Genomic DNA, 23,104 nt, shown 5'->3' with positions numbered 1-23,104 from the left:
AGACCTTCCTTCAGGAAATAGTACCAGGAAAAAGAAGAGGCAGATATAGAAAGCGATGGGAAGACAACATAAAAGAATGGACGGACCTGCCAAGGAAAGAGATTGTATACAAGGCTAAAGAGAGGAATGGTTCTCTGGTCAACAGATCTTGTGTGGTACCCCAAAGGTCCAAAAGACTAATAATAGGTGAAAATGCCCATCAGATTAAAATGCTTCTGTTGTATGAACCTTTTTAACGCTATAAATTTTAAGTGCAGGCATCGAAGCTGTAGTGTATGCAGCACACAGCATGGTCGGGCAGCAAGAGACCATAGGGTCACTGTGAAGGATTCCTTCCATTGGTGAAGATTCAACCAGACACTCCTGTACCCCAACTCGCTTGATAGTTCCTCGGTGGTCGAGAGTGGATCACATGTAAGCATCATCTGCCCGTTCACATAGAGAAGTGAAACCCTACATCTACCCAGTGGCGTCACTATATCTACTGATAATAGCTTTGGCGGACTGCCATTATAAGTTTGGCGGTTTCCTCGACAACACAGCGGACAAGCAAGAACATTTCGTTTGACACTTCGGTGAATCTCTTCTCAAAATCTTGGTGACCAAATGTATTTCAGCTCGCTAGGTGTCCAGATCATGAAATAATTGACCAGTGGTCAGTTTCACTCTTCGTTTTTTAAACTATTTCACGTTCAACTTCAAAGATGTTTCCTTCACTCGGCCACGTTGAGTCCGTGATGGGCGAGATTATCCTTCACTTCAGTACTGTATTTTCCCTAAAGCACTTCAATAAAATTATATTCTTACACTATGTAAGCAGATATATATCCCTAACATAAATTTTAAAAAATATATCCCCACAGAACGTCAAAAAAGTATCCCTATAGCATGTCAGCACAATTATATCCCTAAAATAATTCAAATTTATATCCCAACAATGATATCCGCACAGCAGTCCAGTCAAACATATTTCCAAACAGTACAATCATATCCATCCCCATCCACCTTTTCCAAAAAATAAATGTATATATAGTCTAGTCAACAGCCCAGTCAATGCTATTCCCACGACTATCCATACTTTAACCACATAATGAACCGGCACTAATGAAGGTGGTAATGAGATTATTTTTAACGTAAACATAATTACAATTAATAGCTCGACTGCCCCCCCCCCACTCCCCTCCTTTCATAATATCAACAGCATGATGTGGGGGAGAAAACAACGGCATATATCGGACTAGCAATCGATCTATTTTCAAAAACCTGCTACAGCCTTTTTGTTTGGCTTTGGATACAGTGGGAAACGGAGAATTTGTGTGTGTGTGTTATATACATAGATATGTGTGTGTGTGTGTGTGTGAGAGAGAGAGAGAGAGAGAGAGAGAGAGAGAGAAGGAGAGGTAAGGAAGAAAAAAAAACTTAAACGATTGAGAGTCATTAAGAAAAGGTGAGAAAATGAAACGAGTGCACATCAAAAGAAATCTCAGAACGAAAGAATGCTTGAATACACTCATCAACACGTGTAACAAGCGAAGTAGAATAGTTAGAACTGAGTGACATTCAGGTTCCAAAACAATAGAGAAATCATATTACAAGTATCTTCATTTAACATCATTGTTTGTACAAAAAAAACATTTCCAATCTGAACATTAAGCCAGTCTCTAGCATTCACTTTAATCTCTTCTAGCCCATACTGTGAGTCAATCTTACAACAGCACTAACATTAAGACTAGCTTATTGCCCAAACCATAGTCCAAAGAATGAATCCTAACTCTAGATCTAGTCCAAAGACTAACTCCTACCTTAAATACTAGCCCAAAGACTAACTGCCAACTCTCCTGCTCTAAACCTATGAAAAAGACTGCCAACTCTAAACCTAATACAATTCGCCCACTCCCTACCTTAAAACTAACAAAAGACTAACTGCCTACTCTAAACCTAGCAAAAGACTAACTGCCAACTCCAAAACTAACACAAATTATAACTTCCTACTGTCGACCTAACAATAGACTAACTGCCAACTCTAAACCTAACAAAAGACTAACTGCCAAGTGCCATCTCGAAACCTAACAAAAGACTAACTGCCAACTCAAAACCTAACAAAAGACTAACTGCCAAGTGCCATCTCGAAACCTAACAAAAGACTAACTGCCAACTCTAAACCTAACAAAAGACTAACTGCCAAGTGCCATCTCGAAACCTAACAAAAGACTAACTGCCAACTCTAAACCTAACAAAAGACTAACTGCCAAGTGCCATTTCGAAACCTAACAAAAGACTAACTGCCCACTCTAAACCTCACACAAAGACTAACTGCCTAGTGCCATCTCGAAACCTAACAAAAGACTAATTGCCCACTCTAAACCTCACACAAAGACTAACTGCCAAGTGCCATCTCGAAACCTAACAAAAGACTAATTGCCCACTCTAAACCTCACACAAAGACTAACTGCCAAGTGCCATCTCGAAACCTAACAAAAGACTAATTGCCCACTCTAAACCTCACACAAAGACTAACTGCCAACTCCATCTTAATGACTTGTAATAAAAACTGGCGCGCCCATGAAAAATAGCAATATTTTGTTTTATAGACTGTGTTAAGGAAACGTCCATAGCCACTAAACGTACATCATTCATTCTTGGACAGAAAGGTAGCCCTTCCATATACACACACATACATGTACATAAACACAACACACTCACGCACACGCACACTCTTGCAAGCATTACACACAACACACACGCACATACACACACACACACAAACGAAGAGTCAGAGTTTCGGATGAGCGCGTATGAATACATGATTTTTAGTCTCCAGACAGTCTCATTGATGCCAACATTACACTTTTCTATTCCCTTTAACTTTCCAAGTGTTTTCCTTGGTGTGTCGTAACGGCCCTGCCATTTTACCGCTTCACCAGAATCAATCTACGCCAAAAAAAAAAAAACAACGCACCATACTTTTCTTAAGTCACTCTCCCCCACCCCCTTTTTTGGACAGAAAAAAAAAAGAAAATCGCTTTTATTCTGGCAGATTTCTGATCTCTAAACAGCGCCCTTCGCGCTCCAAGACATTTGTCACAATCGTTCAATTAAACGTATCATAGCGGGCAATGTCCATGTGCCCTCCCCCCCCCCAACTCACGCCACAACGATGTGTATGATGTGCCAATGTAGATATCAATATAGAAGAAATCATTTTAGTACCACTATCAGGGAGCACACCCACCACACACACACACACACTCACTCACATATCGCTCAGACACTCCAACACGCACACGCCCACACATAAGCACTCATGACAGGCGGAACAAAAAAAGAAAAAAGAGCAGCATCTGAACATTTTTTTTTTCAGCACAGTATAAACAAAACCTTTTTTGGGGGGGGGGGGAGGAGAGTGGGAGAGTGGTAGGGACATAGGAGAGGTAGTGTGTAAAGAGGGAAGACGGATGGGGTCAGAGCCTTGTCGATTTTTGTCTTTCTGAATGAGTGAAAGTTAAAAAAAAAAACACTGCAGGAATGAAAGTGAGTAGACATTCCAGCGTTGTGACATTATCAGAGAGTGCGCTCGTAACATGTCACTTCTCTGAGTGTGATAACATGTCACTTCTCTGAGTGTGGTAACTTGTCACTTTTGGAGAGGCGATATCATCTAAACATGGCACGATACACAGACGAACTTTTTTTTTTTTCACAAAATCATAGATTTAGCATCTAGATACAGCTCAATGGAATGTCTTAATAAGATCCCAAATACTTACTAACTTGAGGTAACAGCATACAATCTTACAGCCGTGAGGTCAAAGCATACATACCTACAGCACAGAGGTCACAGCATACATACTTATAACCCAGGGGGGTCCCTGCACACATGCTTACAACCCTAAAGTCACAGCATATATAGCCAAACCCTAAATATCACTTGGTAAGAACGCCAACTAGTTTTTCACAAGATTTACACGGCAAGAGTATAATTGAGAAGAGATCTGACGACAAAAAGGGAGTTCATGATACTCAAAAACTCTAAGGCGGTCCTTCTTTCTACCTATAAACCTTAACTTAAAACATATTAATAAATTAATTGAATAAATATTTCACTGTCAGTAATCTGACCACAGGTTGTTACTTTTCAATTATACTAAAAAAATATTTAGGCAAAAAAATGCTTTAAAAAGGGTTTAAGGATATTTACATGCATAACTTATAATCTATTTTCAAGTGATTTCGCGCTTCTGAAAATACTCAAGTAATTTTTTAAAAATACTTCAAATATGATTAAATTAACAGTGAAATTTGAGTTAAAAAAATATATAACTTATAATGACAATGTTTTCAGCGCTTCGGAAGTCCTCCCTTTGGTCCCGGGTTCGAATCCTGCCCAATGCTATCTCCAGCCGTCTTGCAATAAAATTAATCATTTCCTAATGAACGTACAAAATTAATAATAAATAAATAAATAAAAAGAAAAAGAAACAGTAAGAAATCCGAGAGTGGCAATAATACCATAAACCAGTACGCTCTATCTATACTGAGATGTTTTATGAGATAAATTTCATGAATACCATCTCTGACACCAAATGTTGTCTTAATAATGAGTCTGGAAGAAATCAAATGCATACAATTTAGACTTTATGTTTCGCGTCTTGCTACATTCCTCTATTCCCAGATACTCCGAACACGTGACCTATATTCCCTTGAACTGAACACATGAGCAACGCAGAGCCTCTGACACTGGGCCAAAAATCAGCTCAACTTTGGCTCAACCCAATCGAGACACTCGTCCTAGACTGGCCTTAAATGAAATATGCAATGGCATGGTCTGGATCTACTGTTCACCAGCTAAATACTTTGGATGGCTGCCTGGTCTTGTGCTATCGAGACCATCACATCACAGTAGGCCTGAACGCTGAGCTGTGACATGGCAACCCGTGGTCGGTGCAGACCAATAGCTCCCTGCCACGTCATAGGTCTGTAACGCAAAGAACGCTGAAGGAATACTTACATTATTCTAAAGTGAAAATTAAATCGATTCTAGATTTAACTAGCGAAAAAAAAATTTAATTAAATACCTAAAATTTTTATTTAAACTCTGTTATATTTACATACTGTACATCTATATTCATATTTGTTACTACTAAAAGCAACTTTATACAGCGAAAGCCCGCTTGTATATCTCTATGCCTATTTATAAATTGTGATATAAACATATTTAACATGAGTGGATATCTCAATTAGAAGTAAAATTAGTATAATAGTAATTCATAAAACAGATCAAGTAACGAAATAAGTAATTAGATCTATGTGAAAATACTTGTTAGTTAAAAATTTTTTTTTAGAAAAAATGAAAATATCCAGAAAATGGTATTTGTCTTTAATTTTTTTTTTGCGCCCCTCTGCTTGTGGTGCCCTTCTGAGACTGGCACGTGGGGCATGACGCCATCGTTGCCCATCCCACCCATCATTACGCCTCTGCAGTCAATCTGTCTTTGCAAGCCTTCAAGTATATTCGATTGCTTATTTTAAGTTGAGTGAATTCTTTACCACTAGTGTGGGTCTTTACTCGGGTTCGAACCAACAGAGCTTAAGTATATGTAGTAGCCTCTTGTATATGTAGTAGCCTCTTGTAAATGTAGTTGCCTCTTGTATATGTAGTTGCCTCTTGTATATGTAGTAGCCTCTTGTATATGTAGTAGCCTTTTGTATATGTAGTAGCCTCTTTACTACTAAATCAGAGAAACTCTTTTTTTTGTTTAATTTGCTGGTAAACAAGAGCGTCTCGTGTAATACGAAGAAAGAATTGGAACAAAAAAAAAACATGATTATTAATACCTTTTAAATTACTTGAAAGTTTCAATTAAATCATTAGCAACTACACGTTAAGTCATTCACAAGTCGATAATCTTTTTTTTTCGTGTTGTTATTGTTTTTGTTTAAGAAATATTTTCTATGAGATATTACAAAGCTAGAAAACACAATACGAGGAAACTGTTCTGGACGTCCACAAGAGTAAGGTGAAAATTGTTCAGAAATTGTTCATTGTTCCTGATAGTTTAGATTGTCCGATTGGTTCCAGCTACAAAATACGTTCCCAAGAAATCAGCACAAAACAGCAGTTCCCCATCGGTGCACCCAAAAAAACGAAGTTCCTACTTTCTTTAGACTAATCACTAGACTATGGATCACAGGAGAATTATTGGTTAGTCAACAAATCTAATCGAGGCTTAGTTTTACACTAAACTTAGATTTTAATTTGGTTTCCTATAAGTGTTATAGACATAATGTAAAATACTTAGGGACCTAATTAACAAGATTGATTCTCGGACGGTGTATAGCCAGATTAAATTATGAATGTAATGTGGTTACATACACTGCCAGATATGTATGTAAACGAGTAAAGGTGAATATATTTTAAATGTATAACTTATTTGATTAAACTTAAAATAGGTTTTACGTAAATAAATGTAATAAAAAAACAACAACTTGGATGTACTCTTTAGAGAGAGTAGAGCTTGACGCCTTTGTGCTTAGACTAAGAGTAAAACAATGTTACAGCTAACGCTAGGAATTAGTAACAGAAGCCATGAGAATAGACATTAGACATTGTCATGGCAACTCTAGAGAACAGAAAGACATGATGTGCCAAACATAAGCCACTGTCGTCTCCAGGGACAAGGTTCTATTGAGAACGCACCGTCTTTTTATACATAACGCTGCAAACTGACAGAACAGAGTGGACAACGCAAAATAAATTTAGTGAATGGTTGGCTATAATGATTATTATTATTATTATACAACGTATAGTAAATAATTAGAACTGATATTATAAGTAGTACTAAAGTATCCCATTTCAGACCTTGCGATCTTTTAGGGGTAGATGGTGTAAAGGCCACCTTCTTCTGTAGACCACCGTTAACGAGGGTGTCATGTGGCCAGCACAAGGACCAACCGCCTTTACTTTTCCCAAACTAATGTCAGGTACCCATTAGAGCTGGGTGGAATCATTTTAAAAAGTCATCTGGGGCATGAAAATCACATATAAATACATTTAAAAAAAAAACAGTTCCGGCCCAATAAATTATTATTCAAAAAAAGGAGATTAGAGTGTAGCAATATCGACTATTGGAAATAGGGATTTCAGGGGCGTAGCTAGAGATTCAGGGGCCCGGTGGACTTGACCTCTTTAGGGGGTCCCTGCATTTTGACATTCGACATCATGACATGAGATTATGACGTAATATAAAATGTGAAAACAAATTTCGAGGACTCATTTGGGGGGATTTTCAAATGTGGACCCCCTTCCTCCCCACTCTAGCTATACCTTTTTTTATTCCCATTTATCCTTCTTGACATTGACATTTAACCATTTTTTTTAGTCTCAAAATCTCATACAATCTTCCACATTAAATTTTTTTCTTAATACGCTCCTACATTTCTTCAAATCACTTTTTTTCTTTCTTTTTCTCTATTACTGAATGTTGTTGCTTTAAAGAATGTAGACCTGCTCTTAACCCTTAAAGTGCTGAGCTTTATACAGGGGCGTAACTAGGGATTTGGGGGCCCGGGGGGATTGACCTCTTTGGGGGCCCCTTGCATTTTGACATTCGACATATGACATGGAATAATGTACGCAAAAATATATAAGCCCCAAATCAAATTGGTTCAGTATATCAGTAAACTTAACAAAAAGTAATCAAGACTATTTTAATGAATAAAAGCTTTGCTTATTAGTTAAATAATGCACAAGTGACAAATCTCAATTGATATCGCTTCACGTCGTGCATTCTGTGCAGCAAAGACATCTATAACATCAACTACATCGATACTTTCTAGTATTTGTGACTTCACTGACATTAAAGCCATGATAAGCCTTTCTTGTGTCATTGTGCTCCTGAGATAGCTTTTGATGAACTTGAGCTTTGAGAATGATCTCTCACATGACGTAATGGAAGTGGCCTGAGTTAGCAGTATTCGGAGGAGGTTGCAAAGTTTGAGCACACGTAATTACCATATGAATCCTGTTTCCTCAATATGTCTATTGGTGATTGTATTACTGGTTTGTTGATGAAAAGTGCTCGTGCATCAATGACATCATACAAACAGGAAAAGTAGCACAGTTTGTCATAAGCGGGTCTTCATCTAACAGGTGTCTTGGTTCAAGAAAGAAAGAAGAAACCCAAAGGTATCAATTTTCTTTCCAGCCTTTGGAATCTGCCCTTCATCTCCATATGAAATCTGTCCAGCACTTCTGTCGCAACACGTTTGAATTGCAGTTCTATTGACAGTCCTACATTAGAACTCAACTTCCCCTCAAGTCTTTTCTTTTTTCTATAGCGTTTATATAGCGTTACTTTCATGCTTATAGCATGCTCAGAGCGCTTTGGTCCAATCTAGGAGTTGGTTTTCCGTTCTGCCTTTAGTAAACGCAACTCTGCCCGAGTCGGGTGTCGAACCTCGAGTCCCCTTCTAGGTAGCCAAGACAAGCCAAGTTCAAGCGCACTTAGCCTCTCGACCACGCTTCCCACAGGGACTACAGGGAATCCATAGTATTCACTACCTTCTTTTGCTTTTTTGATGGATTGGGTTTTTGTCAGTTTCTCATCATTTTGCAGAAAGCATGAAAGGGTACTAATTTCTTTAGCAGCTTTCCATATATGCAGTCCAGACTTTTGTAGTTTCTTCCGAACTATATTATTTGGGAGCAAGAGCTTTGACCAGAATTCAAGATAGGCAAAAAATTCTTAATTTTCCACTGCATGAAGAAGATTCTGTCCTAATATTATATGGTACTACGTCATTGTTGGTTGTTTATGTTTTGTGCGCAAGCAAAAGGATTCAGAGCATACAAAAGTGGGAAAGATCCATATCTCGTTATGCTCGAGTATAGAAATACTCCGATAAGTGGACTGCCGTATTCACAATCACAACTGCTGACGAGTAGAAGACTCAGGGAATCATTCGAACTGATCCTAAACTATTGAAACCATCGGTAGCTGAAAATGCAGAGACATTACTCAACGAACGACAGATGAAAAGCAAAGTGAAATACTATGCAAAAGCAAGACTACCTAAAGATTATTCTGTCGCAGAGTTCGTCTAGGTCAAACATGGCAGAAAGAAGTTGTCATAAAAAAAAATTCAGCACCTAGATCTTACATCATAAAGACAAACGGAAAAACATACAGAAGAAATCAACGCTTTTTGAATAAGAGTTTCGATGAAGACATCTCTGGGTACTTATGATACCGATGGAGACAATGAACTGCAAACTGTTGGAACAAACGAAACAGACAGTTATACACCAACGTCTAGAGAACTTGTTGTGCCAGTCAAGACAACCAGAAGTGGACGAATTGTTGAAGTTCCTACTAGACAGGGCCGGCCTTAGGCCACTGCAGCCTATGCGGTCTCAGTGGGCCCCGCGCTTTCATAGGACACGCGCTAATTCTAAGTGTACATTATTAAATTAAACCATTATAACGTATATAAAATAACAGGGTTTTCGTGACCTCCTGATTTTCCAGGGCCTCCAGGAAATCTCATGAAAAGGCAAAATATACGATAAAGTCCTGAACTTTTTTTAAATTTATTCAAATCTCCTTAAGAATAGACGAAATTGACATTTTGGGGTGCCAATAAATAAAAAGTGGCATTGCGAGCTTTCATTTGATAAAAATTTATTGCAAAGACGAAAGTAGGCCTATTTTCTAATTCAGAAAAAATAATATTGACATTATGCTCATCCCTACCCAGACTAGGCCCCGCGCGATCAGTTTTGCATAGGGCCCCCAAATGGTAGATATCACTCTTAAGAACTTTAAAAGGAAGGATGTGATAATAACTTCAAAAGGAAGGATGTGCTAATATTATATGATATTACGTTATTGTTTGTTGTTTATGTTTTGTGCGAAAGCAAAAGGATTAGATGGAAATAAAAATAGAGTTTCCATTGGATTGATGAAAGATGAATAGAGGGGTAATAACTCGAGTGTGAAGTTTAATTCTGAAATTATAGACGCCAAACCCGAATAATGGACTATTCTTGCATTATTAAGAATAACTTTTGGATCTGTTATACTCGATTCTGTAAATTTTGCTTCAAGGTTAATTAGTGTAGCCATAAAATACTCGCCATTTAGATCTATTATTAGTAAAGGTAACAAGATACCTGGAATTCGCTGTTTATCATGCAGTTTTATTCGTGGCAACAAAGTTTAAAATGTAAAACTAACTTTAAAAAAAACTTTAATCTCTGTGGGAAAAAATATTTTTAAAATGTCAACAAAGTCAACGTACTGATAGACCTAGATCTAGGTTTAGTCTTTGTGATAAATTTTTAATCCATAAATGTTGAAAAAAAAGACACCCGTTGACACTATTTGTCAATCAAATATATTAATTTATGTATTTACAAATAAATTTCGGACACCCATTTGGGGGCCCCCCCTAGGTGGGGGCCCGGGGGGATTTTAAATTTCTCCCCCCCCCCCTCCCCCCCCCCTTAGTTACGCCACTGGCTTTATACAATGAGTATACAAAAACATGGATTTACAATGCTAGTGTTTAAGAAGCTAAACTACCACACGGGTCGAAAGGGTTAAAGAAATCAAAATGCAAACGAAGAGGACATGAATGTGTTTAAAGAGAAAGACGCGATTAAGAAGTATCTCGGTGACCTAATTACATAATTAACCAAAGTTATAGTTATATGTCTTATAACAGGGAATCTGGAACGTAACATTGTAATATAGGTCATACATTTAGGTCATTGTATAACACCAGGAGAAGGTCGACCTACAAGGTCTGACTTTGCAACTTGTTTCTAGCCAGGCATTTTCTTGTCAAAAGGTAGAATGTCTTTCATCATCGCGCCTGCTTCCTGAGCATTAAATCTTCGAACTAAACAGCTTCTAATTAGCCGGCAGACGGCGCTCTTAAGCGGTGCCCGGATCAGAATAGCCGACATTAGATGTCTCCTCTTTTAAAAAGAAGGAAGAGTGTAACACATACCTCAAAAAAAAAAAGCTTGGCACTGAAGAGAGGAAAATTAAAAAGAGAAGAAGTGGAAATGTAATAATTAAATTGATAATTAGTTTCTCACAGGTAAATTGTTAACTCATTTTTTTTTTAGCCTTTTAATTTAAAGTTTGAAATTCGTTAACGAAAAAGCTTTTACGGAATCCGGGACGAGATGACCGTTCCGTTTACTTTAGGATGGTGAAATTAGGTTCCAATATTGTGACTTTACATAAAAGAGAAAGCACTTTTAGAATAATTAAACTTCAATCATTTTCTTTACTAAACACTGGCGGTAATCCTTGCTATTAACAGTACCATATACATGCTAAACTGCTAAGCTCTAGTGAAAATGTTCTAAGCTTTAGTAGACATCTTTGCTAAACGATAGCGGAGATCTTTGCTTAGCGCTAGTGAAAATCCTTATTGCTATGCTAAAAAGTAAATGTGCATAAATCCCAGCAGACTATTTTGGGCTCACTGATAACTCTTGGCATTGATTGGATCCGGTGAGAAAAATTTGCTTGTTATTCATAAAAATCCCTTCCCTGATAGTCCCAGATAGTCAAGATCTTGAAAATCTTGAAAATTGTAATCAACCGCAACTACGCTAGCATTACTTCGAAGAGATGGCTCTATCTACATTGAAAAGTGTATAGGCCTATATATATGTCAGTATATGTGTGTTTATCTCAAGGTCAATTACTCTGAACTCGCTAAGTACAAGAGAATGGACACATCCACATCTGGACAAAAGACTTTGCTATAAACGAAAAACGGAGATCTAATTTTACATCAAAGAGATGCGCAGAAATAGAATAGACGTGTCATTTGTAGTACGCACCCAACCAACAAAATAAATCACAGCCTATATATGGATTTTATTTAACTTTTATTTGGGGTAAAGAAACAGCTTCATCTTTAAACATTCCAGTTGGAATTCTTTTCACAGATTATCTGTCCTGCTGTTCTGAAATAAAATGCAATCGCTTATATGCCATTTTGTTCAAGGAATATGAGCATAGAGCCTGCTTTAAAGTTGCTTGTCTTTTAGTATAGTTACATGGCTTACATGGCTTTGGAACATTACATTCATAACTTCTAAACCCGGACAAACAGACCTATAGTATTAATTTAGTAATCTCGAAGTAGATTTATACATTCGTTTAACCAGGATATATCTCGCTGGGAGGGAAATAAGATGAATAAAGAATGTTCCATTTTTTATTAAAATCTCTTATTCTTTGGTTATTTTGAGTAAAATAATCGAAACAAAGACTAATCAATACCATTTTAAACACAATCTCCCAAGTCTTGATCTAGATGCCTGTCATTCGAATTTGTACCAGACAGATTGAGCTACTATAATCTTTGTAAATAACGGAATGCAGACATTTACCCAAGTCTTACAATTTAAAAAAAAAATACAATGTACTAAATATTTCAGTTATGAAAGAAATTGTTTAGCCTATAAACATGAACTTGATGCTGTACTCTCAAATTATAAATTATGAATTAAACTTTTTTCAGATCAGACTGTTTTTTGTTACAAAGCTTATATCAACTCTGTCTGGATGAATTTTTTGTACACGTTATTTCTCCCACTTCCCATTCTCATGTTGAATCTTTGCACAATTATTCGTTGTCAATGACAACAAATGAATCAATCGAACAATTAAGCCGTTATTGTATCGATTCGTCGTAATTAATTTATTTGTATATATAGAAACATGTAAGACTAATTGAGCGCTTCCACCAAAGATGCTTGCGCTCCATCATGGACATACGGTGGCGAGACCGCACTACAAACAGCGATGTCCTTGCGAACGCCGGTAAAGACAGTATAGAGGGACTTCTTTTCGTCCGACAGTTGCGCTGGGCAGGGCACGTATCCCGTATGGGAGACAAACGTATGCCAGAGGCAGTCTTTTTTTGGTGAGCTAAAAGTTGGTCGACGTAACAGAGGCGCCCCACAGAAACGCTTCAAAGACCAACTTAGGCGTCAACTTTCCTGGCTGACATAGAAGAGAGAACCTGGTTGCATGCGGCCTCAGAACGAGACAGCTGGAGGTCACTCACCAAGGCCGCGGGATACACATTTAAGACCAAAAGAAAATCCGCTGCCGAGGACAAACGCAGACGGCGAAAAGAAAATCTAAATCGACCGCCTGAGGACAATGGTTATGCTTGACCTGGATGAGGCAAAATATGTAGGTCACAGCTGGGATTACGCAGCCACGGGAAATACTGCATTCCTCATAAATCTTCGGACTTGAAGACTAGCCTTGTATATATATATATATATATATATATTTATATAGATACAGTCCCACGCTAATGAGATTTAAGTAACTCAGCAATCCAGCCCCACCTAATTCATTTACAAAAGTAAAATACGAACTTCCAAACAATGCCAGTTGAAAGACATTAAAAATTTTCAAAACTCTTCAGAATGGCTTGGCTAAACAAAAGAGATTGAGAAGCAGGGATAAAAAAGACTTCATGAGCATATGTTAGGTATTACAAGTTTACGACAGCACCAAGGCTTGAAGTTAATGCCCTGCAGGTAGATAAAATTTACCTTGGAAGATATCGTTTCATGTTTTAATTACTGCGAGTCTAACATTTCTTTTAATTATGAAGGTATGGCTTACTCAGGTGAGAGAAAAAAAATCATATGATTTCAATAGAAGTGGCTGTGTTTAGTCACCTATTTGATTTTGTCAATGATGCAAATTTGAACTTGCCTTTAAGGAAAAAAAAAAGGCACATTGAAGCTAATTAGGTCACATACGTTCTTTCTTCTTAGGGAGATTGGTGGCCGAGTGGTAAAGAACTTGGCGTTCGAAACGACGGGTCTTGGACTCAAATCTCGATGAAAACTGGAATTTTTAAAGTTTTGGGATTTTCAGGACGCTCCTAAGTCCACCCAACTATGATAGGTACCCGGGGAAAGTAAAAGCTGTTGGTCGTTGTGCTGGCCACACGATATTCTCGTTAGCACTTGACGATATAAACAGTAGACCTTTATATCATCTGCCCTGTAGATCGCAAGGTCTGAAGGATGAGCTTTTCTACTTTTGAGCTTTTCTACTTTTCTACTTTACGTTTCTTTAAAAAAAAAACATGAAGCTCGAGATCATAGATTTGACTAGCAAGAATAACAGTTTTATTTTTTGAGCGAATTGAAGATTGTAAAGTCATAGCGTACTGTGGCGCGGCAAGGAAGAGCAACGGGATTAATCGTCGTGGAAATCCGCAACGCTTTACAAGAGAGACCTGTTAGACACTTAGTATAGAGACACATCATAGATGACGGACTTTGTACTCGACATTTAGCGGCGTCACGGATTAGTAGGTTTTAGTTTATTATATGTTATTATTTATCAGTATGTGTTGGGAATCAGAGGGGATACAATCTTACTACAGACTCGATTGTGGCCTTTCTACATTAACCTTTATTCAAGTATTTAACGGTTTGGACTTAGTGCTCACATCTTCTTAATTGCTCACAGATAGTTTAAACGCATCTAACAGACCCGTACAAGAAACTCTTAACATTTTCTGAGTAATCTGTCGAAATCAAACAGCTATTATACAACTACAAGATCAAGGCCTATCACAAGCGGCCTTAGCAGTAGGCGGTGCCATATGTGGAGCCTAACCAGTATTCCATGCTAAGAACTTTTATTGTTGTTGGTATAGATGCCGGAAACACTTCTACATCATTGAGTAACAGTTCTGTGTATAGAAGAACTATTGAGAAAATAAATCCACAGCACTGTATTTACGTCTATTTCGTTTTTGTTCTATGAATTGGAATTCGCAAGAGTCCCCAGATACTTGTAACATGATCCAATGATGATAAAGAGCTGACGATCTAGGATCCAAAGACTAGAGACGTGTATTTTCAATTTAAAACACTTACGACGCTACCAGCTCACTATCACGCTTAAATAAAAAGAGTAAAGTTTCCCTTTCAGACCTTGCGATCTATAGGGCAGATGATGTAAAGGTCATCTGTTTCTTTAGCCTACGGTTAACGAGCAGGGTGTCATTTGGCCAGCACAACACCTTTACTTTTCCCCAACGAATGTCAGGTACCCATTAAAGCTGGGTGGAGTCCGATTCCGAAATTTAAAAATCCAGGATTCGAACCCGGACCTTGGTTTGAAAGCCAAGCGCTTTACCGCTTAACCACCGCGCCTACGTAGATAATTATTTATAGTCGCCCGAATATCCCGAGATAAGAAATCCCAGTCTTCACCAGGATTCGAATCCCGATTTCTGTACGGAAGCCAAGTGCTTTACCGCTCAGCCACCGTGCCTCCATATCACGCTTTCGTTAAGTGTGTTTATCATTTTTTGAAGCAGATATCCAGAAATCAAAAAACTAAATTTGAGTGGCATGACTGGCTGAGAGGCCCAGCTTGTCTACGACATGGCCACCCAACAAAGGGGCGCGAGTTCGAATCCCGCCTTGAACAGAGTTGTGTTGGCTGAGCGCCTAAAGGCAGCACGGAAACCCCTCTTCCAGCTGCTTCCTCAGCCCATTGGTCCACTATAGAGATTAGACATAGTGCTAAAACCATGAAAGGTTCGCTATATAAATGCCATTTCTTTTTTTAAAATCAGAATTTGCAGCTTTTAATGCTTAAGGTAATGGTTTTATCATATTACAGAAGAGATCCTTTGGTGAAATCTGTGACAGATGCAGCTAATTACATTGGCAGTAGAAGTGTAGAATCTTAATTTTTTTATTTTTTTTTTGTAATTAAAAAAAAAAACCTGCATAGACAGGTGAGCTTACGAGTGAATGTATGAAGTTTTCCTACGTTTTGCTGCCTGGCAGCGTGGCATTCGCTACTAACCGTCGTCACAATGGTCCCAAGGTTCAAATCCAGCCCGCTGCTATGCCTAGAGGATGTTTGGGGCCTCGCTTTTATAAATTTCACCATAAAATCGCGACATGGTAGTTAGACGTTTGGTCACGTGATCCAAAATTTGGGTTCGTTTCAGGCACCATTGTCTGTAAGCTTGTATTGTACATGTCCTCACTTTGATCCAGTGTTCTCCTCCTCTTGAACACACTCCATAATAAAGGGCAATACCAAAAAAAAAATAAATAAATAAATACTTATCAATTAGTTTGGATCAGTCATGTAATTCAAGTTATAATGGATCCAGACTAGCAATAATACATTGGTGTGAATAGAAATTATTTGTTTTTTTTACCAATTGTTTTTTGGTACGCGCAAAGACTACCAATTGTTATTGGTTAGCGCAAAGACTAGAAAGAGAAGAGAAAGGGAGAGAATTGATAGAGTGGAGAGGGATTAGAGAGAGAAAGAGAGGGGAGAGGGATTAGAGAGAGAAAGAGAAACAGAGATGACAGAGAAGAGTGAAAGAAGAAAAAAAGAGAGAGAACGACAGTGAAGAGAATAAGAAAAAAAATAGAGAAAGAAAGACAGAGAGATAACAGAGACAGAAGAGAGAAAGAAAGAGAAAGAGAGAGAGAGAAAGAACGACAGAGAGTCGAGAGAGAGAGAGAGAAAGAGAAAGAAAGAAAGAGAGGAGAGAGAAAGAGAAAGAAAGAAAGAGAGAAGAGAGAAAGAGAAAGAAACAAAGAGAGAAGAGAGAGAGAAAGAGAAAGAAAGCAAGAGAGAAGAAAGAGAGAAAGAGAAAGAAACAAAGAGAGAAGAGAGAGAGAGAAAGAGATAAAATAGACACAGAGAGAAAGAAAGAAAAAGAGAGAAAGAAAAAAGAAAGAGAGAAGATAGATAGAGAGAGAGACAGAGAGAGAGAGAGACAGAGAAAGAGAGAGAGAGAGAGGGAGAGAGAGAGAGAGAAGACTAGATGATGAAGCAATTACAAGAATCCTGAATTCAACACGCGAACTCTATTCAGTAATAAATTTCTTTTCTCAATATTTACAGAGTTTTCCAGAGAATACAATAATACAATTATATGTCTCGGTTTAAGATTTGATTCAAAACACTATCAAAATACCAGCCGTGTTTCAAATCCAATTTATTCAGTAGCGTAAAATGCTTATACATTACATTATTGATTTACTTTAAAAAAAAAACACATTTATGTCATAAATAAAATTGAATTCAAAATTCTTGCGAAACCTCATTTCACCCCTCCCACGTCACGTGGCTCCATTTACTGGGCAACAGACTGTGAGGTTTACAGATCGACTTTAAATTTTTATCCTTTTTTTTTTCTGGATCTGCCTGTATTTATGGTCATTAAAACGAAACACTATTCACTGAAGTTCTGTTTAAAATGTCCGCTGTAATATCTTTGCATTATGTAGCAGTTCTTCAGCAGTAGGGGGCCTACCAAACACTGAATGGCGATGTTTGTACATTCAGGGCCTCGAAGTTATCTGTGAGGTTTATTATTATATTATTATAAAACATTTTTGGCAATGGTTGGCCTAATTTGTTGTTTTTGGGATATGGGGCTGAGGAGACCGAAACCGCTTGGCAACAGGCTTGGCCACCTAACAAGGGGGCTCGAATTCAATTCCAACTCGTGCAGGGTTATGTTTACTGAGCGCCTATAGCAGCACGGTAACCTTCTCCTAGATCACCCTGCCACCCCACTGGTTCTCAAAAGAGATTGAACCATATCCCACGGGTTAGGCTTGAATTAAAGATTCCATTGTAACTTATCCGAGTCATGGTTTTCAAACTTCTTTTTTCGTTTTCTGTAATTATTATTATTATTATTATTATGTTAGAAACGAACGAGTATTCAATCTCTGACAGTGCCAGGTCGAGTTTTGTTAAAGAGAAATAGATAGATAGACAGACAGACAGACAGACAGACAGACAGACAGACAGACAGACAGACAGACAGATAGATAGATAGATAGATAGATAGATAGATAGATAGATAGATAGATAGATAGATAGATAGATAAATAAATAAATAAATAAATAAATAGATAGATAGATAGATAGATAGATAGATAGATAGATAGATAGATAGATAGATAGATAGATAGATAGATAGATAGATAAATATTTCTTATCAAAAATCAAAAGGTTTGCTAGTACATAAAGTTCCCCAGCTTTTGAAATGTTACCTCTGAATGTAATCCATCCACCCTCCCCCCGACTCCACCGCAACAAATATTTGTAACGTAGAAAAAAAAATTATAAAAACGATCAATTTTCGTGCGGATTTTAAACGGAAGTGGCCGATTATTATTTTTTCTCTGTTATTCTTTTTTTTTTCTTTCCGTTCTTCTTCAAAGGTCTACAAAGTCTCGAGATTCTCTTTGGCTTAAAGATCATCTAAATTTAACCCTAGGACTTAGACTCGTGCACCGCGTTGAACCAAAACAGACATTTGAAAGTCAGAGTTAGGTACATTTTAGTCCTAGTCCTACAGTCTGGGGGTCAAGTCTAAAATAGTGACAAGGATGATATTATATCTATGACGTTTATACGAAAGTAGAAAACTCAAGCCAAAGTTTTATTTAATTTTGGTTTCTATTCTAGATAATACGATCTTTCACTGTTAGCTCTTAAAAAAACAACAACAGGTGCAGAGTATAGGCGAGCATATGTATTCTGAATTTAAATATGTCAGCTTGTACTACTATTCAGAAATCGGCCTATAAAAACATTAGTTATAAATTTATATGGTGCCCAAGGAAGAAAAAAAAGGGAAACCACTGGATGATGCACAGAGTATCAAACTTTCAATGGGTTTCAACATTTCAACAAGAACAACATATAGAACAGCGGTTCTTAACCTTTTCAAATCGATGACCCCCTAATACGATTCCCCACTAGGCGGCGACCCCAAACGTAAACTTTATTTCGTTCATAGGCGCAGGTAGAGCCTAAATATGATTTTGCTAAAGTTATACAATCATAATCAAATTTTTAATGTATACATAGCTGACATCCATGATGTATTTACATAGCAAAGCATTATCTAATTTTACTTAGTGTACAATAAATTTGTGCTTAAATTACAAAACAACACCAACGTTAAAACATGTGCTTGTTACAACACTTAAGAAATCGTATGACAAAAAAACAAAACAACTTCCAATGAAAAATAGGCGAGAAACCGAAATTTCCGATGGTCTTAGGCGACCCCTGGCAAATGGTCATTCGACCCCAAAAGGGGTCGCGAACCACAGGTTGAGAACCCCTGATATAGAATGACGTATTAGTAAATTTAAGGGTATGAAACTAAATTTCAAGTACTTATAAATATTCATGACTTTAGATTCTGCATTTATTTTGAAGCTTACAGAGGGTAACGCCCCCTCCCCCCTTTTGAAATTTCTGTCCAGAGTCCATCCACTTACTAGTTTTCTGAGGTGGTATATTGCATTTCCATTTGATTAGACCAATAAAAATGATCTTATCTTATCTTATCTTTTTCAGACCGCCTCTGTAGCACTTGTACTTTGTGGTAAAACTGATTAACGTTTTAGAATTATTAGAATCTAAATAGCAAATGTTATGTGTGGGTTTTATTTATAGAACAGTGGCTAATGAGACAATAATGAACATCATTGATTTTAAAATGTAAGGATCTTTGTCGCAGTCGGTTGTTTTCATAAATTAAAAAAAAAAAGGAAACATGCTGATATCTCTCAATTCGAGGCTGTAGCGAGGGTAAGAGACTGAAAACGAGGATGAGATAAATACAAAAAAAATGTTGACGAAACAGCTTTTGTGTGGAGACAGCTTGTTGCATGGATATGTTAATGTCATTTGTGGAGAGGCTTTTCCAATGGAGCTACTTGCAATATTTTTGTAGGTTTTGATAAATGGCAAGATATGGCCACGGAGCGATAGAAGAGGAGAAAGAATGAAAAGTAAGAGAGAGAAACAGAGAGAGAGAGAGAGAGAGAGAGAGAGAGAGAGAGACCTCAAACTTTATGTGAATGCGCGGAAGCTGAGTGATAAAGCGCTCGGCTTCCTAACCTTCAAGTCATGGGTTCGAATCTGGATAAAGACTTAAATTTTGAGTTTCGGGATCTTTAAGGGGGTCTCTGAGTCCACCCATCTCTAATGAGTACCTGATATTAGTTGGGGAAAAGTAAAAGGATTGGTCGTTGTGCTGGCCACATGCCAGCCTCATTAACCGTAGGCCACAGAAATAGATGACCTTTAGATCCTCTGCCCTATAGATGGCAAAGTCTTTTCTTCAACTCTTACAATATGTGTATGTCTGTTTGCATTCCGTCATCTAAAAAATGTCAGTATAAAATATTTTGTAACTGTTTTCCCTTTCCACATATATATTCTCGGTACTTAAACAAATGTAAAAATCCATATACTGGGCCTAGATGGTAGACTTAAAGGTTTTATAATTATGATAATTAACAAAATAATTTTTTAGGATCCTAAAAAAATGTTAACACACCAGAAAGATTCTTGATTGAGGAATCAAGTAACAACGTGGCGAAATTAGACAAGAACCACAACTCTGTGAGAAATGAGATAAAAGAGAACGAAATCCCTGTTCTATCCATGTTAATCAAGAATATTTAAAAAAAAAATACTTATAAAAGAGAAATAATTAAACTGAGTTGTGGAACCATTGGCGAAACTCAAAAGTCCGGTACAGATCTTGGAATGTCAAGCGTCATACCCCTTGGCCACCAAATGTTACAATATTAATTAGAATGGGTTCAAACCTAAAGAACGCCATGATTATAATATTTTATATCATTAAGTCTTTCTCTCCGTAATTATTTACCACATTCTGGTTGAATCAAGGCTGGTATCGTCAGTTAGGAGAGAAAGAGTTAATAGTGTACCAGATTGAAATGAAATCATTTAACCAAAACTTTTGGAGCTGAATCCGCATTACTTAACTGCAAGATAAATGTTCTAAATATAAAGTTAAATGTGGAAAACAAAAAGAAAAAATGGATATGTTTACTTTCTTTGTTTCAGGGTTGAAAAGAATTGTAAATTTAAGAACATCGAAGGTGTTGTTATACTCACCATAAAATCAATAATTCTACAGTTATCAAGACACTAGAATGTTATAGTAAACCAATGTGAATATAATGCCATAAAAAAAAGTTTTAAGTCCAAACTGATGGAATAGATCGTTGTCTAAAAACCCGCTAGTACATTACAGCAATTGCGTGGCTGTTTTTTTTTTTTATTCTACTCTTCTCTCTCTCTCTCTCTCTCTTACATAGCGCTATTATTTCATGGCCCCCCATCACTATCGGTGGCACCCCATGTTCATTTCATCTATTCACGCCACGAATTGCGCCCGCTCTCACGCGTCATTACAAAATTTTGGTTAATTAGCCCCCCCCCCCCCCCCACATTCCCTTTTTTTTCTCTTCCCCCCTCCCACGCACACTCACACACTTAACACATATATTTTTTTTTACCTTTTGTTTGTCAACGCCCTCCCCCCCCTACTCCTAGTACCGTGTTTCCCTCTCCCCCCACACCCCATTCGTATAAGTATGCATACCTCTGTGGCGCCCCCCCCCCGCCATCCCGTTCCTACTTCTCTGGAGCTCGCCCCTCGTTTCACTTAAGCCACTCGTGTAGTATCGCTTGCTGGAAGTTGTAACGGTGTGATCGGGGAGGCGTCCACGCAGATCGCCCGAGTGAGCCATGGAGGGAGCGAGGTGAGGAGGGAAGAAAAAAAAAGTATAAGAGGTGAGTAGTGAAGGGAGTAGTGAGTAGTACCCCCCCACACACACACACCCAACTTGCTGTGAGCGAAATGTAAAAGTACATAACTACAGAACAGTAGGCCCTTAGCTCAAACGCTACACATAGGCGTTGGGACATTACCTGAGACATGAACGCTATCTTAGTGTCAACAGCTATTAGAGCTGCTGACTCGTGAATAAGGTCGGGTGACGGGTGACGGAGGGGGGGGGGGGAGAGGAATGTGGGGTAGAGTTTAATGAGTAGCTTTATTGGATTGTGGCTACAGGCGGCTACATCAAAATACGAGACCATTCGTCATAGAGGCCTGAACACTGGCTGTGACGTGGCACTGACCACCTAAAAGTACAAGTTCCTTGCGATCAATGGGGCGTCTTGTTTCCGTGGCCCACTGGTGACGTTTCGCCTTTCTTTGCCAAAACTAACGCCAGGTACCCGTTAGAGCTGAGCGAAACCCAGAGGTGCCCTAAAGATCGCGAAATGTAAAATCCTAGTCTTTACCAAGATTCGAACCAGGACCTCCTGAAGTAAAGCGCTTTACTATCCAGCCACAGCTCCTTTGTGTCTAGGAGAAGTGTACTCTTTTATTTTGTATGTTTCCTTAAGTTTAGGACAAATGTGGATTGTGTTTGGTTCAGACGTAAGGGTTAAAATGTTTTAGTGGTTGATTGAATGTAAGGATAAAATGACATAGATATCTAAATATATATACTTTACTATATCAACTTACATTGTCTGTCTGTCTGGTAAAAAATTTTGAACACGTCATTTCTCCCACACTCATTATCGGATCAAGTTGAAACTTTGCACAATTATTTGTAAAGCTGGACAATATATGAATCAATTTTAAAAAATAGCAATTAATTATTTAATTATTTACTGGTTATTAATTATATTGTTGTGAATCATCATATGAGATCAATCCTTTTGTATTTAGAAATATGCTAAATATGTCGGGTTTTGTCCCATTGAATAGTTGTACACATTATTTCTTCCATGCATATTTTTGGGTAAAGTTGAAACTTTATATAATTATTTATTGTACCTACAAATAAAAAAAACAATAACTAACCAATTATTCAAATGATTATTGGTAATTATTTTTGTATACCGGAAAGGGGAGATAACTACATTTTTTACTGATATAGCTGAAAGTGCAGTTTTTCTTCTTATACGTGGGTAGCCAGCCAAGGCTAAGGAGACCCTCCTGCCCAAAGCTTAGTGAAAATAGTTTCTCTGGACCCAGTATCTGAGCCACACGAGAAAGTCAAGAGGTTTTAGAGGCTATTCGAGACACCTGTCATTTGGAAGCATTTTCTATCTAGTTAAGTGCTTATATCCATTACCACTTCCGGCAATAACAATCTTATGTAACCATGGTTTTCAACTTTTTC

At 37.7% G+C, this 23,104-nt stretch overlaps 1 protein-coding gene across 8 annotated transcripts in view; it reads right to left on the bottom strand.

The window, feature by feature from the left end:
- The window catches only part of LOC106060158 (inositol 1,4,5-trisphosphate receptor type 1-like), a 204,698-nt gene extending 183,421 nt beyond the window's left edge, over positions 1-21,277 (bottom strand). For all 8 annotated transcript variants that reach the window (XM_056035575.1, XM_056035572.1, XM_056035573.1 and 5 more), the window contains exon 1: positions 21,015-21,277. The gene's annotated coding sequence lies outside the window, so the exon portion shown is untranslated. The remainder of the gene's footprint in view (positions 1-21,014) is intronic.
- Positions 21,278-23,104: the final 1,827 nt, after the last annotated feature.

This window comes from Biomphalaria glabrata, chromosome 7, assembly GCF_947242115.1.
Source record: "Biomphalaria glabrata chromosome 7, xgBioGlab47.1, whole genome shotgun sequence".
NCBI lineage: Eukaryota > Metazoa > Mollusca > Gastropoda > Planorbidae > Biomphalaria > Biomphalaria glabrata.
Note: the sequence above shows the minus strand (reverse complement) of the source record. Positions and strands in the feature narration are given on the sequence as shown.